At 39.5% G+C, this 18,153-nt stretch overlaps 1 long non-coding RNA gene across 2 annotated transcripts in view; it reads right to left on the reverse strand.

The window, feature by feature from the left end:
* The window catches only part of LOC116448248, a 93,537-nt gene extending 76,288 nt beyond the window's left edge, over positions 1 to 17,249 (reverse strand). The window contains exons 1-5 of one of the 2 annotated variants that reach the window (XR_004241854.1): positions 17,104 to 17,249; positions 15,962 to 16,096; positions 6,581 to 6,697; positions 4,157 to 4,235; positions 2,421 to 2,523 (exon numbers count right to left, since the gene is read on the reverse strand). This is a non-coding gene — a long non-coding RNA (uncharacterized LOC116448248). Of the gene's footprint in view, positions 1 to 2,420; positions 2,524 to 4,156; positions 4,236 to 6,580; positions 6,698 to 15,961; positions 16,985 to 17,103 lie in introns of those variants that run through there. The other variant, XR_004241853.1, reaches the window with a different exon arrangement.
* Positions 17,250 to 18,153: the final 904 nt, after the last annotated feature.

Raw genomic sequence — 18,153 nt, forward strand, 5'->3', positions numbered from 1 at the left:
AGCCCCTCTGCGTCCCACTGCCCTGCAGCCAGTTATGCTGAGTAACAGTGCAAGAGCTCTGCCCATAAGAGGATGGCTCCCTTTCCAGGCTGTCCCAGCTGCTGGGAACATTGCAAGCCACAAAGGTCCCCATCCCCTTGATCTACCACTCTCTCTGCTCACTGGGACATGCTATCAACAGGGACAAGCTAAGACGTTCATCCTCAAGTGACAAATCATACACACGCCAGGTACTTCTCTCTGGCACAGCTTGAATCTTCTGCATTGCAGAAAAACATTACTTGTGGGTATGTGTGGCTGCAAGGGACCAGTCAGTCACTGTATATTTCTCCTGCAAAACTTTCTTCAGCATCTGCACTGCTGTATGATTATCTGAATGCTATTCAATCTACCTCTAACTTGAGTTACGTAGTATATTTGCATGTATAGTGTAAGCATTATACTAAATGAGATGGGACTGCCTATGTAATCATGCCATGACTTTCCCTTAGGGAAACCTGGTAAAATTATGTTCCATTACATTTGTAAAATACTACCCATTAAAAGCAGGAATAAAACTTTTATGTTCGTGTGAAACAAAGCACAAAAGATTCTCCACCCTTTAACTTGTATCAATTTTGATACGAAAGAAGCATTTTCCAGGCAAGAAGGGAATCTGAATTTGACTTCACTATTATGTGCTTTTGGCTTTGATTGTGTGACAGTTAAATCTCTTTCCAAAATTCTGTATTTTTTTTCTTGTTTTAACATTATGAAACAAGAGAGAACAAAACCAATTCATCTGCCTTGAAGACGACAGACAACAACTTTGGAACAAATTTTGGGGGGATTGTTTCTTATTTTTGATTGTCTATGCCAGAGAAGAAAACAACTGTTTCTACTGTACTATTCAGAGTCTTTTACCCTAGCTGCTGGTCAATTCATTGTTTTAATTCGTTGATGCTCTGGCAAACTTTCAAGTATGTCAGGGGAGAATTTTAAAAATGAAGCATTCATTTAGAAGTCACAAAGTGGTGATATATACACACAGTTTCAATTTAAACCATTATTACATACCATCCTTTTCCTTTTGTAATAATCTATTAAATGCTTTCAAGTATGGAGAAGGAATAGCAACCTGTAGATCTGAATGGAGCCCAGATGACCTATAAAATACATCCTGCCTCACTGCCTGACTAGTTCCAGCCCTCATTTCTAATGGTTACTATTGTTATTCTACCATTCAGACAACCACACACATCAATTATACATTCTTCTGGGTCACAAATTCATTTTCTCAGGCAACATTTTTGTTTTAATGCATGACGCTTCTTCTTCAACCTGTGACCAAAGTTGAAGGTCTCAATATTAAAAGGGTATTACTTTTTCTTAAACTATGTTGATAAATGGAAAAACAGCTTCATGGAAATCAGAAGGTGCAGCTTTTTGAGCTATTTAGAAGAGTGTGCTTAGACCATATATTGTCTCTTTATTAGAGCAAATGTATTAGGCAGTACTTTGTGCTTTAGGTGAACATTTTTTCTTTTGTTCTATTGGTGCCTGGCAGCACAGCTATAATTAAATGTCCTCTGCCTTCTCTATTTTATGACACTTACGATTCAGTCATCTTAATTGGACTTTTCCTGAGCATATAAATGGCTGGCTCAAGAAGAAAAACTTTTTTTCAGTGAAGCAAACTCAAAACCTTTCACTATGTGTTATCTCAGTGACTTTTTTAGAGTCTTTGGCTTATGTTTGCCTTTTTTAAAGTGATTATGATGACAAAAGCTTCAGATAACTCTATTTGAAATAATTCTAAGACAGCTCTCCAAATTAATTTTTTTTGCATGTACTATTCTCACAAACAAAGCACTCATTATTTCCAAAGGGGCAAAGTAATTTCAATTTTTTGGTTGACAAAATAAATAGAGGAAGGTAACATACCACTTCCAAGGGTTTCTTGTACATCATGTATATCCTGAAAACTCAAAATGAGAAATTCAGGGTAAGAGTCCTGAGGCCTCCTCAGCAAGATGGGAAGGCCAGGGCCTCAGCTTTGTCCAGCCACAGGAGCCAACAGCACCCCATCAACAGCCAGCAGCAGCAGGGCCTCGCCAGCTGTCCCAGGGGCTGGAGGAACACACCCAACTCATCATCACTCACTGGGAGTGCAGAGCATCTGCCTCAAGGAAGTTGCTTCCAAGCCATGGGATGCTGACACCAGAGATGCCATCAGATCAACCCAACAGGTTCAAGACCAAGTCAGTGGAACAACCCCTGCAGCAAAACTGTTGTATTTCCATCATTTCCGAACTCTAGTCTCAGCAGCCTTCTCAGCACACAGCCAGTTTTGCTGGCTACAAGATTAGGCTCCTCTCCTGCAGGCACATTGGGCACAACAACAAAATCATGGTACGTTTAAGTCATGCAAACTGACCTACCGAGAATGGATATTTGAGATAGTCAGTGAATCTTGTAGTTGGATAAGTAACTCCACAACCAAGGAAAACATCCATTCACTGGCAGACACAAACACCTGACAAACTGGAACAAATATACAGATAACTACAGAGAAACAAAAAATTGCTTCATTTGTATATATACATACGTACACACAAATGTTCATACAAATGCACATTCCAGTACACACACCCCAGCAGGCATAAACCTGAACAGAAACCTGCTAGTTGGCTTTTTGCCTACTGTTTCCTCCATCCATGAGCTGCTTTCTCAGGATAGTGTTGCAGTCAGAGGCTCATGCATAGTCATACCATTCTGGTCCTGAAGCATTCTCCTCATATGTTCAGTCCCTGCTGCCATCCTCATTGGTCAGGTCCAGCTTAATTGCCATGCAAAAAGTAGCTCTTCCCTTTGGAGACCCATGACCCAAGGGTGTGGCATCATCAGGAAAACGCTTTAAAAAATATTTTCATGTTCTCTTCATTCTTTCTGGAGCCTAAGTCAGGGCAGGAGAATAACTTCCAAAGTTGGCTTAGAAAATCTTGTCCTTTCCAAGCCTACATTGAGGCATGGGATGAGTTATCTTAACTCACTTGTTCTCTTGCCCTGGCTTCTCCTTCCCCTGATCAGTCAAAGAAGTCACATCTCTCTAAGGATATCAACATAGAGAGTTTGCAAGGGGCTTTAGCCCATGTTCAAACATGTACAGTTTTCAGTACAAGCCAATGTTCAGCATTCAGGATCTGCATTTTCCGTGCTGCAAACTTCAAGAAAGGATCTTCAGGTGTTAGGGAACATAAAAGGATGGTAATTGAGCCCATTTCAGGCACTTTATAACCACACCATGAGGACCACGTTAATCCCTAGTCTCTAACCCCTGTCACCCAATCTGTGCCTTAACTCACTCCACATCAAGATTTTTTTTTAAAGAAAACCCTGGGTTTACTCTTGTGAGGAGAGATGCAGCCTTACAGCAGAGCTGAAGTTGAAGAGATGGCCAAAGCTCTGCATTTTACATGGTCACATGCTTTGGGCCTTTAAAGCAGCCAGTGGGAACCATTCAACTGAATCCTGTTCAGATCTAGGAAAACTGACAGATAAATATTATTTTAACATGGAGGTTTCTGGTTGGCTGGTTGGTTTGTTTGTTTGTGGAGGCAAGGGGGTGTGCTAGGTTTAACTTTATTATAACAAAGCCTATATAAATGCAAATATTGTTTTCATAGATATAATTTCATAAAGCAAAACTACCCACAATCTTTAGCAGTGAAATTCAAGTGGCAACTGTGACAAGTAAAGAAAAATGAATGCGGTTAACTTCAGCCATCCCTGCTCATCTGAAAGCTTGTGTCAGTTCCTAAATAAGCTTTTCATTTTCCCTATTCAGTCGGCTGATCTTTGTTGATTTACAGCATGAATGAGCATGGCACATTGCAACTTGTAGAGTATATTTTTCCTAAATAATAAAACATTTATTGCAGACCCATCAAGCCTGCTAGTAGCTTTGAATTATTATTGCAATGAAGTGCCACGTTAACAACTCATTTACATTGTTGCAGAAGACTCTGGGTTAACACTGTATGTAATTTCATCCCATTCAGGAGAGAGGACTCCCTGAAATACATCTAGAGCTGATAAGATACAATTTGATGTTATTTTTCTAATCAACTGTTTTTCAAGATGAAGCTGCCTTCATCAAGTCCATCCCACCCCTCACCTTCCCTGATGAGCAATGGCAGCTGAGCAAGCCATTTCCACGTGGTGTTCTCAGCAAGCTCCAGCCTCAGGCTCTTTCTCTGTCAAAACAAGAAGAAAGTCTATTTAGTGGAGAGCTACAAAAATCTTATTGCTTTGGGAAGAAAAGAATTTTTTGGGCAGAGAGTGAGGTCAGTATTTTGGTGGTTCTTTGAAGGGTCTGACCTACAGCTTCATCACTGGCCTGGGGTGGGTAACAGCCTCTAGCTGAGTAGGCACAGGAGCACGGGCTGCCTGTATGTGCTCGGAAGGAGTCCCCAGGGGCAGGGCAACGCCCAACACTGCCACTCACCCCAGCTGCACGGGCCCAGAGAGGAGGGAAACACCACAGGAAGATGCTTTTGCTGGAGCACTCACATGTTTTGGATGATACAATAACAATAATGATGATAATAATAAGAAGAAGCTATTAACAAATGAAGCAAAAATCCCCCAGGAAGCACATAATTCTCCATGTACCAATCAGAAATGATCTTGTTAGTCAGAGATTAGAATCAGTGTAACACTTCTTTCCATACTTCAACAGTATTGTTTCTAGTTCTTAACACTTAGTTCTGCTACTTAGGAGAAATACATCCTTTTCTAAATATAATCTAATTTGTGTCCAGTAAGTCCAAATTCTTCTTGCACGCTCTTCCATTGCTACCTAATAAGTTGGGAAAGACAACATCACTAACTTCTTTAATTCTCTTGGGTACAGTCAGAGTACCCAAAATTTCACCAAATTTTGGCCAAGTCCTGTCTAACAAACACTTTATACCACATCAACAGGTACCCATTCCATTCCCAAGATTGTTCATTAATAATTTGATCTCCTTATTCTTTTCTGTTAAGACATTTCAAGTGAACTTTCTAGCAGGCTGAAATTTTACTGTCATTTTCTAAGTCCCTGAAACTGCTTAATCTATTAGTTTCATTTGCAAAAACATTTGGTTTAGTTGGGTTTTTTTTTTCCCTAGTACTCCAGGTTGAATACTGACTTTATTCACTTGAAAAGGCCTCCTACTTCAGTTCCATTTCAGTCTCCTTCCAGGGGCTGACTCTACACCAGCAACATGCACTATTTCCCCTTAAACTAAACAAGCCAGAGCCTCTGTCCTACCAGCAGTTACCTCATTTAATCCAGGAGCCAGACGTCACAGGCACAGGCACCACTTCCAATACACACGTACCTGCTCTCCTAACATGCATCGATGAGAGGCCACCAGAAAGCAGTAGCCATGTGGCAAAAACTGCTAAATCTATCCCATTAGTTAGAGAAATATTCCTGCATGCAAAACCACGTTGCTGTTATTTGGCTAAAGTTGCATGGCTGAAAAATACAACCATAAAACCTGCATCCTACCACCTAATGGTATTAAATAATGGTAATCTAACACAATTTCAATGCCCTTTTCACATGAATATGCTTCTTCTGCTCTATTTCAAATAAATTACCCAGTTAAAAAATTATTTGAACTGTAAGGCACAAATAAATGAGCATTATTGTTTGCTGGTTGACTAGATAAGGAGTTAAACATCTAGAGGTGAAGTGGAGGACAATTAATGTACTACCCTGCTTAATTATCATACAATGCCCACTTCTCAGGGAATTAGAGCTATTATGATCTACTCCTACGAATAAATGAGAATTTTAGCTCTCAGAGGGTAATGCAATAATTTTGGAAATAATCTTTTTATGAGATTGTGGCTTTATCAGTTATGTTTCAGAGTCAGTATAAACACTCCTGTATCATAGGAGAACAACTTCAGACAGGCTTGTAATTTTAATTTCTGTTCCCATTTTTTTTAGTTCACTTTTCCTATGCTCTTATTCTTGAAACCAAATGAAAAATTAATTTGCTTCTTCAGATCTTTTCACAAAACATTATCAGAACAGTAATATTCTAATAAAAATACAAATGATGATTTGAGCAATACAAATTATGTATAAATTGGTTTCCAATGCAACTGAACATCCAGCAAAATGTCCTGATGGTGCTCAGTGGTATCAATACACTAGAGGGTAACTCCATCACAGTTTCAAAGACAAGGAAAGAGGAAAGGACATTTCTTTTACAATTTCACATGATATTCTAAGACATTTGTTTGTAATCCATTTTATGTAAAAGTATTCTTTATGAGACATTTAGACGCAAATTCTTTGAATCGTTATCAACAGAACTGCTGATTTACTCTAAAGCTGCCCAGTTTCAGCATTTCATATTCACCTTTCCAGCAGACAGAACAAACCTAAATATACACAAGTTTTAAAGCAACTTGACCACAAAAGAAAGCTTTAGGAGACCCAAACAGTGGACCATATGTGATATCAAATGGGCAAGCCATTAACATCAGCTGTGAACATATTGTACCAACTGGGAATGAAAATAAAACATTCAACTACCAACTGTTATAATCTGTAAATAGTCAAACCAATTCCTCTGGGTTCCAAAAATATATGAATAGGTTGACTCATTGAGGCCCCATTGTCCTGTTCATAGGTAATGCAGCAGATTTGCTCCTAGAAAAAAAAAAAAAAAAGAAAGAAAAAAACCCAGAAACTGTGGTTAGTGAGATCTGATAGCAGCAACAGTCTTTGTATGTTAAATGACTCTTGGGTTTTTTGAAACTATATCTAAAGATTTCACATTAAGGATAACAAAATAAAGAATTCTTTTGAAGCAACTTTTCTCTGTACAATGTGAAACGTTAAAAAAAAATATATCCCCATTGCAAATTATGTTGAGAAACTGGCAGAATACTAGAAAAATTTATAGAGGGCACCAAACTGCTGAGAATTCATTGTACAGCTGGCAAGTGCACTCCTACCTACTAGTTGCTTCACATTTAATAATGCATGTTATGAACAGATGGGTAGAATGTCAATAAGGCTCTCTGTATCATCAGTGGTAATGAAATAGTGGACTTTGAATGTTTAATAGCACAGAAAACAAAAAGCCTAGAGGAAATTTGTCAATGTCATGCATGCAATACTTCAGCAGTGCTTTAACACTGTTAGTGTGAGGCCATATGTTTCTTCTAACAGGATCTACTGTAGCTTGGTGCCAAAAAAAGTTTGACACTTTTTTTTAATTCCTACAACATGTTAAGAGCAATACCCTGTGAATCAGTCAAGCAGAGTAGTCAGCAGAAGTGCAATATCATTACTCTTTTAATTCCTTTTCTCAATGAAAAGAAATTAAAGGAAACTTACCAGTAAACATTGTTCTTTAAAACTGTTTCAAAAATACATTTGAAAGTAATCTCTTTACAATTAAATATAGAAATAAAGGCACTAACATGTATTAGGTAGTATATCTCATTGTCAAGAGCTGTAGAAGATGTGAATTTAGAAAATATTGCAAGTATAAGTAAAGAAGAAAATATACATAGCAGCACCTACAAATCAGACACATAAAAAGGAATAAAATAAAAATTCTCTTTGGCAAATAATCTTAGTCAAAACTCAGCTAAAATTTCCAGGAAAAATGCCTTGGAATAGCCAAAATGAAGAGAGATAGCAGCAAGTGGCCATTCTGAGATGCAGACCTGGGAATAAGTGGGAATGAGCGCACCAGGCACAGGCTTTCTCTGTAAAATGGATGGAGAAGCAGCAACCTGGCAGGTAGTGACACCTACAAAGGTTACAAGGGCACCTGGATTGGTGTTTCCACCCTGCACACTTCTCAGGGAAACTGTCCTTAGTATTTCAGGAAGTGTCAGACAGCTGTGGCAGGTAAGCCTCTGTGAAACGGCGAGATCTCAAGTTCCACAGTACAGCTGGAATCCTAAGCATGTTAAGTCAGCAGAAATCAATGCAAGTTTAACTATTGATTCTGAGAGAACTATTAGACAAGCACTGGGTCTCTAACAGTCTGAAAACTCTTCAGGAAAAGCTCAAGTACGAGCAGAAAACCAATACTTTCTGCCTTGTGACTCACTTGTAAGTGACCAAACTCCCTACCCCACATTGTCTCTCCTCAAAACCTTCCTGGGCTGCTCCAGTGCTACCCAGTCATGATGCCCTCAGGTGCACACCATGCTTGTCAGCCAGGACACCAAAAGTGCCTCTGTTGATTTCAAAGCCACCACACAAGGCCACTGTGGGATGGGATCTCTACCACTGCTGAACTCAGTTGTGAAAACATTCCTTGTGTTCAAAAGTAATTAGAGAATATTGACAGACAAACAACATTTCCTTAGAAAACCAAGCTGGAGATAACAGTTGAATGCTGTGTAAGCCATTTCAGTTTCTTTCCTGCAAGCCAGAACACTTACAACCAATAATAACCAAAAGAGTTGCATTTAAAAGAAAGCAAATTTTTCCAGCTGCCTACAGCTGCTGGTCTGTATAGCACCAGTACCCACCAGCATGCAGCAGGAGACTGCAACTGTTTCCTTGAAGAAGGGGAAGGATGTGCAGAGAAGCAGAGCCTGTCTCTCAGTGGTAGAAATGCATTGGCTTGCCTGTGCTCTGAGCTGGCACAGGCTGGACCCCTTCCTCCAACCCTGAATTATGCAAACACAGGGCAGGCCCATACTAGTAAGTCTCCCTGAAAACTTTTTGCAGCTCTCTGCATTTCCCTGCATAGACATATTTCAATTTCTCCTGAATAAGGAGCCAAAATTCAACCCAGGACTTCCAAATCAGGCCTCACACTTAAGTAGAGCATCACCCTCCTTTCTCTTGCCTTCTACTTCTTGGGAAATATTCTGAGTTCTGACCTCAACAGTTGCACCTAACAAGAATGAAGTGAATTTTGTGCAAGCTGCAGAAATACAAAGACTAAGCAGTATGCAGGCTTTCTGTGAAGCAGAGCACCAAGAGGTGAGAAATTAAGAACCAAGTAGCAGTTGGGGATCTGCACTCACAATGGCTAGAAGAGCTGTGCATCCAGAATTAGAAAGAAAGCAAAGGGACCTATCTCAAACCACTGATGAAAATAGGCTACTTATAAGATTTCTCATAGCTGGAATCTCCTGTGTTTTTTGAACCCTAAAAAAGCAAACCTGAAGAAAATGCTGTGGCAAGCATCTGACTGTTGTATGGTTTGAAGGTAAATGTAGTTCACAGCCTAGAAGGTCTTAGGTGGGTTTTTCAAAACCAAAAAGATATGGATAAACGGAATAAAGTTTCTTAAAGGAACAAAAAAATCTGTAAATATTTAATGTGTAAAAGCTATCAAGGAAAAAGGATACAACTAGAAATAATGGAAAGAAAAAGCTTAAGCTCAGCAGAGTATTGGGAAAGTCTTCCTGACAGCAAGATGTATTAGCCTGTGAAATGGTCTCCCAAGGAGAGATATGGAAGCTTTCACTAGGGATTTTAAAAACTAAAGTTGACATAACACTAAAAAATGTTCTCAATGAAATAATTCTACACTGGAAAAAAAAGCAGGCAGGATGATCTATTATGTCTTTCCTAAGTTTGTTCAGCCTTTGAGGCTTTAGGAATATATCCTGAACAGCCAAAGGTTATCAGAAAGGAGCTTCTTCAATTAATATGATGAACAACAAGATTACAAAGGTGATCACTGTGAAAGCCTATTACAAAGCATCTCTCTAAATACTAAAAAAGGAGATGCTTTTCAGACAATGGAAGTTTTACCCAAGACCTGACAAATATAACCTCAATCCACCAGCTTTCAAATACACATTCAGTTTTAAGTATGTCTTTATTTCCCATTAATTTAAAGAAACCCAAACCCATGTCTGAAATGAACTTAGAAGAAACAGGCTTCCCAATAGTCTTTGAAAAAATTCATACTCTGTACACAGACCTGGGAAATGCTATGAGTAACCAGATTTAAATGAACAATACTATTTGGTACACAGTTATATTAACACCTTTCGAGTCTCCACTGACATGTTCTGCATGTCTGTGTTGAAACTGTTCTGTCTTATCATACATGTATATCATTACCAATATCAATATTTAGCACATACTATGTTTCATTCACTGCTCTAAGATCATTGATGAATAGCTAAACATAGCCATGGAAATAAGTGAATTGCTGAGTTAGTGGCTGAGAATGAAAATAAAGAAAAAAGTGGTCAGTAAATATAACCTACAATATTTTTTTCAAGTTTGTCTTGCCAACAATTTATTAAATACTCAGATACAAAGCAGTTGTAAACTGTTTCATCTAGGAACATTACTGAGGGTAAATCAGGGCTAATGTAGAAGGAGCTCTCCATTTATGTGCTTTAAATAACAACACATTACTTGTATATTTCAAAAAATCCATCCTCTATATCCATGGATATGCAATATATAACTTAAGAATAAAAATATCAAATATCTTGTCACCCAAAAAGATGCATTTGCAAATATTAAGTGACTCTACAACACAGGTACCCCTCACTCTCTCAGTCGTATTTTAAGTCCTTCACCCCCTTCCACCAGGATTTTATCCCAAAATAACTCCCCAGTTTGACAGAAACACAAAACATCTTCACTGTCAGTCTCAGGAGTTTCTTATAAGGAGACAGAGGAAGGAGGAGAAGAATTAGCTCATGGTCTGCACTCCTACCCACCCCACTGCTCCTTGGGCAGCCGAGTACCCCACCACCCCACAGGGACCACTGCTCCTCTTCCTCCCTCCACCTGGCCCCTTCCTACCTTTTCTCCCCACACTCTCTTAGTTTTCCCTCTTATTATAAGACTTTTCACAAGCATTATTATTATTATTATTGTCTGAGTTTTACAGCTGGTACATCATCCCCTGCTGCACTAAATCAACACTTGTGAAAGCCGCAGCCTTTGAGTGACTGAGTAGAGCTGCTGCTTGCAGAAGTGTCAATTTGGTACAGCAGGGGATGGGGTCGCAGCTGCTGGAGAAGAGAGGCCCTATTTTATGCCTCAAAATGATAAAAATGTCAGAGGAGAGGGAAATCTGTACAAAATATAAAAAGGGTGTAGAACGAAGAAAAGAAAGACGAGGAAGAGGGAAAAAGGGTTCAAAAGAAGGAAGAAAGAAGAAAATGACATTGCACAATGGAACAAAATCACTGCTGAATAAGATACAGGATTTTTTAAGTAGGTGCTTTCAAGTTGAAAACAAGTCATATGCATATAAAATATAAACCTGATGATAGTATCCTGCTTTGAGAGGGGATATCTGGCTCATTAAACTGAAATTATTGTCTTAACTACATCCGTGATAGGTTAGGATATGTTTCTAAGCACAAATGCTGGGCATAAAAAGATTATTACACAGAGAGCTTGATTTTAAGTGAAAATTTTAAGTAGAAGACTGAGAATCCTGCATTCAGAAATTTGAATCATCAAAAGTGTACAGAAATTCCATGTTCTGGAGTAAACTTGGGCACCTCTAAATCTATCACTGTTTAGAGGCTCCCATTTGAAAGTAGGTACCTATTCTTTTGAAAGTTAAAAGGAAAATAAACCAAAATAAAGTGTAGATCCAAAAGAAGTCACAAAACTCATATGTACTTTACACACTATATAAATAAGCAAATCTAATGCATATTTCAAATCCTATTGTCAATAATGTTTTGCTTTCAAGGATTGCCTTTGTTTCTTCTAATCTCTTTCTGGGAGCTGCCACTTTACTCTCTATTAATTTTCCAATGTGTACTTGCAGTAAGGGGACAAAAAATGGACAATATACTTAAACACATAGCTCTGCTAAGAAAAAGAAAAAATAAGCAAGTAAGTACACCATTTACCTATTTCTGTAGAAAAGTGAATCCACCTCCCCTGCACTGCTGTTATGCTTTGACAGACCGTGGCATCCCAGGTGGAGGAGAGACAGGATTCCTGAAAAAGCAGTGCTCTGCTGCAGAATTGCCTTCCTCAAGGCTCACAGCCCTCTCAGCTGCACGTGTATCATGCACAGAATATTTTGCAACCATGAATATAGAAAGTTGCTACTGGGTAAGCCCTGGGTATAGAGAAGGCTTGGAAGAGCAGAGGTGCCACTTCCTCAGCAGTTTATTGAGGACCACAAGCAGCTCAGCTTAGCTGAAATGCTGTGCTCAGAAATCCATCCTGCTCCCTTTTAAGCCAAGAGCAGAGCTCCTATAAGTCTCCAAAATTTGCCTCTGTAGGTCACGTTATATATACACCTAAGCAACCTCACTTTCTGTCTTTGTTGCTTTTCCTTGGCAATGCCACCAATCCAGATATTAGATGAAAAGAACAAAAGTCAACAAACAAGCAGACAGAACTAAAAATCAGAAGCCAAATGAAGAGCCTTTCCTATGAAAGGAAAATATATAGACTAGCTATTCCCTAACAAGACAATTCAGCTCTGCAACACTGTTAAAGAGACAAGGCAAGTGGGTCTTGTGAATTTTACACAAAAGTTTCAACAATTTCTCTTTAAAATATTTATGGAAAGTTCATCAATTCATCTGGTCCAATATTTAAGCCACTTTGACAAAAGCAGGACTTGGTTTATAAGTCTCACAATCATTGATTGAGATGAAGACTTTATGAACCTGCAGGGCTCCCTCCCTGCATTTCAGTTTTTGGTAAGGTGGGTCTCAGATGTCCTGCTGCCAGGGTGGATACCTAACCACTGTGTGCCTCTCTCCATGCTCTGAATTCCTTGTCCCTAAACGGTCGGAAAACAATGAATTTGTGCTTGGTCAGAGCCAGGGGAGCCCAGCCAGCAGGCGACACCCAGCACAGCCATCTCCAACCAGCTCTCCTCCCAGGAGCAGCTCCCACAGGACTGGCCTGGGAGCATCCTGCAGGGTGTACCTGCATCCTGCAAGGTACACCTGGCTATACCAGCACATACACAGCAAGCTCCTGTGCTCCCAGAAGTTAAACACAGCTATTTGGCCTTGGAAGACCCCAGTGCAACCCAATGCCTGGCACTCCTTTGGACTCCCAGTATTTACAATACTTGTGGTTCCTCTGGGTGTTCCAGCAGTCCTTCAGTCAGGCAGCCTTTAAACAGCTGAAGGTCTTCAGATTTGTTTGTGAGGGTTTTAAGGTACCTTTGCATTACCAGCAGCACAGGTAGCAGGGCCCAGGTGCACCATGAGTGTATGTTTTGGGGCTCATGTGAGAGTGGGGTGGAGGTTTCCCAAGCTCTCCCACCAGAAAAGCTGTGTGATCTGGGGACACTTGGATGTGATAACCCAAAGGGGCCCTTCCCCAGGACTATACTTCTCCATGTTAGGGCTTGTTTTCTTTTTACTTGCACTGTGTGGCTTGACTCAACACACAACCTGCGGTAATACCGCTTTCCTCCTCTTCTTACCTTATCTGGTCCCTACGCTATTCGTAAGGTAAACTTTCAACATTCACCATCAAAAGGCAGAGAGATGCAGATTCTGCCTCAAGGAAAAGTCCAACATGGATACATGTAAAGAACGAAGAGTGTCCTATCTTTACCTGGCCTTGGAATATAACATAAGCCATTTTTCAAAGACTTCTTGGAAGGAGCATATTTGCAGGACAGATTTCAAATGTGGTCTCAAAACTCAAACACTTTATCACAAGAATTTATTACAGCCCTTACGTCTGCTTCATTTTGCAAAGTAAATTGTACAGCCCTTCAGCTCCTATCACTATTCTGTTGCCCATCTGGCAGTCATCACTCTTTATTGATGCTCACATTTGACTCTGTGCTTCATGTTCATAAGTCTTGAAAAGATACAATCATTCCTTTCTTTGCAATTTGTCAAATTTAAACACAAATATAAAAAAAGGCTACAAAACCCTCCAACATCCAAATATATGAATATTGAAGTCAATAATCAACAACTACTAGCTTAGGTATGTGGCATTGTTTTTCTCTAGTGGTTAGACTAACAATGCAAATAGCAAACTAATTATTAAATTAAAACCTCCTTTGTTCAGTTGATAGAGCCATTAGGTGCTAAAAAAGCCATGTTTGGGTTCTAGCAAGATTAACATCATGTCATCTCACTATATTATATCAACATATTGATCTACCAGTCTAATTGTATAGCATTCTTCAGGCTTGTTCTAACCTTGTACAAAAAGGCCTCCCAGATCAAGCACAGTTCTTAAGTTAGATACAGCTCAGCCTAGATAAAACATATGATATGCAAAAACAAGATCAAAAGATGGGCCCCCCTACATGTTAGGCAGTTCATCAGTTCAAATACTTCTCTAAACCTACTCCTTCCAGCAATACCAATGTAATTGAAAATTTCTTCATGAACAAATTTAAAGGCACAACAGTGACAGTAAGCAAATTAATAATTATCAAACAGATCTGTGCCCTTTTCATCTACCTTCTTCAGCTGGTAGGTATTCATTCAGCTCATTGTGTATATTGAATTACAAGAATGCCTCAAACCATCTTCAGAACGTGTTTTCACAGTATGAGCAGTGGGACTACCAAAGACAGAGAGCTATTCTCTTCCCACCAAATTCCTCTGTCTTTTAAAAGATCTACAGTGTTTCCATGAAAAGTCCTGCAATAAGATCTCCTCAGTTACTCCTCAGCATTAAATGTGCTTCCAAGAGGAAAAAAAAAAGAGAGAGAAGGAGGAAGGGAGAAAGGAACCTTTTACTTTGATCTTTACATAAATCACCAATTTAATGTAAACACACACAGAGTGTAAAGCCCCAGTTCCTTAAAATGGGCCTAATTTTCGACTGTCACTAATTCTTTCTCCAATGTACATGTTTTCCTTCCCTTGAACTAGTGGCAAAATACCACTGCCCATTCAGTAGCAAGAGTCAGGGCAACTATTCCTGGTCCCCTAGGGTTGAAGTTTTGCTCTAGAGCTGTGTGACACTCTGAATTGACAGATAAGAGACTTTTCATGGTGCTGAAAGATGAACCATGGTTAAACAAGGACTCAAACACTTCAGTAATCCCTGCTTTGAATGGGGTGCAATAACTGCTCTGTCAAAAGGTCTTGTGCTGGAAATTGTGTTTGGTCCCTGATTTACATTGGTGACAAACATCGGTTTCACTTATCGTGACAAATGATAGTTACTAGTCATGGTGTTTATGGCACACTGATGCCATACTGGTAGGCACAGTATAACACAACCCAAACAGAGCAGAAAAAAAAACACATTTTGGCTTTGGGCAAAATCAGTGTGTCCTGCTAACAGAATAGATCAAGATAAGGAAATACAGCTGAGCTAATAATATGCTGCGTGACACCAGTTCCCACAGTTTCTAATGCTGCGATGGCAGAACTTCTGGCCTGCTTTCTACAAGTCTTTATTCCCACCAGCTTACACCTCAGAAAGCAAACCAGTAGAAAGCAGCCAAAAATTTCCTCCCACAAGAAAACTTCCCTCTATCAAAAAAACTAAACAAATACATTCCAAAAAGATTTATAAATCTGAATGTTTGTAACACCGGTTGAATTCCAGGAATTTTTGAAGTAACTGATTTTTTTTAAAAATCAGAATTCACAGCCTTTGATAGTGAAATGAGCAGGTACTATTAAGAAATAACCATATTTTACACAATTATCCATTATTGTCTATTTCAAAATAGCCTAAAGTTGCATACATATAGCCGAGAGTACATTCCCAGTTACAGGACTACCGCAGTACATTTCCCACTCTTAGGATTTTAATTCTAAGAACTGACGTGAGTCGCTGTGCTACTTGGGGTGGCAGTGAGCATTTGGAGGACACCTGAGAGATGGCTATGCTGAGCAGAGGATGTCAGCAAAGGGCCACCTAAAGCTGTGCCCATCCCACAGCCCCTTCCTGCCCTCCCACCAGCCATACTGCTCACTGCTCCCAGACCCACCAAAACAGCCACTTTCCAGACTACTCTGCAGAGCAGAACAGGATTTGACCCACCTTTTACCCAAAACCGAGAGGTCTTATCAGCTCCTACTCCTCTCCAGCCCAAATCCGTGGCAGGACACAGCCAGCTGCAATAGTCTCAGATGCTGCATTGTCCCATAAACACTTCTGGGTTATTTCTAAATTGCTCTCAAAGCACAATGAGGGGAAAAAACATTACTGTCAATTAATTCTCAGCATAACAACAATTGTGAAAGTGGAGCAAATATTTATTTTCTAACACATGTGTTGCCATGGAAACAGCTGCAAGACGCCGTTTGCTCCAGGGGCTGTGCCAAGGCTCAGGTGCTGTGCAGCCCTCAGGACCCCGCAGCGCCGGGCTCCAGCCAGGCAGCACCCGGCACCCGCGGACAGCAGCACCCAACAGGAGGCTGCACACGCTGGCACGGGCTGCCAGGGAAGAGGACGGGGAAAGCAGCACTAATTCCCAGAAAGCTACTGCAATTTACGCTTGAGCAGCTCTGACCTACTTTGGAAGTAGCAAGTAGCAAGTTATCTCGTTAATTTACTCAAAATAGCAGATCATTCTGTGTGAAGAGATGAAAAACAAAATCCATCATTTTGGTGGTTCTCCCTGCAGTGGAAATGAGACAACTCGGTGCTTGTCACTGCAGCTGTAGTTTCTTCTCTGAGGTAATAAACAGGTGACCAGTAGATCTCTAGTTACATGCATGTGAGACAACAACTGAAGCCAGCAGCCCTCTGCAAGCTGCGCATGGGAGAGGCTGGTCCCTGCCAAGGCATCCCACATTAGAGCTGTCAACGCTGAACAGAGCAGTCCTTGTCCCACGCATGGCCCCACAGGAGCCTCCCTCAGTGAAGGGCTCTACAGCAATATTTGGCAACTTCTAAAAGGGAAGTCTACCCAGGTTTTTGGTTTCTAGTTGGTCTACAAGTGTTTTTCCCCTCAAAGTTTATTTGTCCTTTTAAAGGACATATGCATAGACTTGGTAAAAGCAAACAAGAAAATGTAATTAATACTAACCCTATAACTCTTTCATTTTGCCCTTAACAAATCATTCCTTGATCTTTTCTGTGTGACTAAAAATTGTTTTGCCTCCATAAGTGCAATTAATTTTGTTTAAATTTTTATATTATTATTGTATCTATATATTAAACACACAGTGCATACATACATGAGCACGTTCAGATAGTATTCAGATGGAGGCGTGGGAGAATTCCTTTAAAAAAAAAAAAATCAATATTTCAGTCCAATTATAAAAGAAACCAAGTCTTCAAACACTGGAGTACAATGTAGCTACCCTAGAGAATAGATATTTGGTTTTCTGACCAGCAGTAACAGTTTGTAATTGAACAGCTGCAGAAAAGAGAGGAAACAAACATACAACAAATTAGTTTTCAAGCCTATGTTCATAGAAAATTTCTACTCTATTGAGCTTTTGATCACAACATAATAAACAGAGTTCCTCCCTTCCTTCTCTGATCTTCTACAAAACAGATTAGAACAGTCTATAGAAGTTTAACCTATTATACTGCATAATCCCTCACTCACGGAAGCAAATTAGGCATATAACAGCTCAGGAACTGAAATCTATTCACAACTGTTAGGCGTGTCAGACCCCAATTAGTAATTCACTTATTAAACACATACAATCTTTTCCCAAAATTTTTCACTATGTTCTGCTTAAAAATGGTAACTTTTTCTTGTAGTTTTGGTTTGGGTTTAAGTGCCTCTGTCATTATTAGTATTGCAAACAAGGTATCAACCAAGATCTTAATCATACTTATTTTAAAAGTGCAAACCCTGTTTCTAGATTTTCAGAGAGAGTGGAGGAATGCATAATAAAACATGAATTTAATTCATATATGTGTATGTGCATCTGTTTATTTTGGTATAGTCTACTGCTGAAGTCATAAATGTTTTGATCCATTGACTGTGTTTATTCATTTCCCATTTTCAGGAAAGAAAGAAAAAGAAGGTTCTTTACTACAGTACAAAGAAAAATGTTCTAATACCAAAAGATCCAATTAAAATAATAGGGCCATTTGTTTCAGTAGGATTTCACACATACAAGAGAAATACTAACCCTTGGGAGAATGTTCTCAGCTCATTTAACAATACATGTTTCCTCTGATATGAAAACTTTAGCTTTTGCATTATAACATCTTTGCTAACAAGGCACACGTATATATCTCATAAGTAGACGAAAACACAAATGTGGGAG

Source organism: Corvus moneduloides, chromosome 9, assembly GCF_009650955.1.
Source record: "Corvus moneduloides isolate bCorMon1 chromosome 9, bCorMon1.pri, whole genome shotgun sequence".
Classification (NCBI taxonomy): domain Eukaryota; kingdom Metazoa; phylum Chordata; class Aves; order Passeriformes; family Corvidae; genus Corvus; species Corvus moneduloides.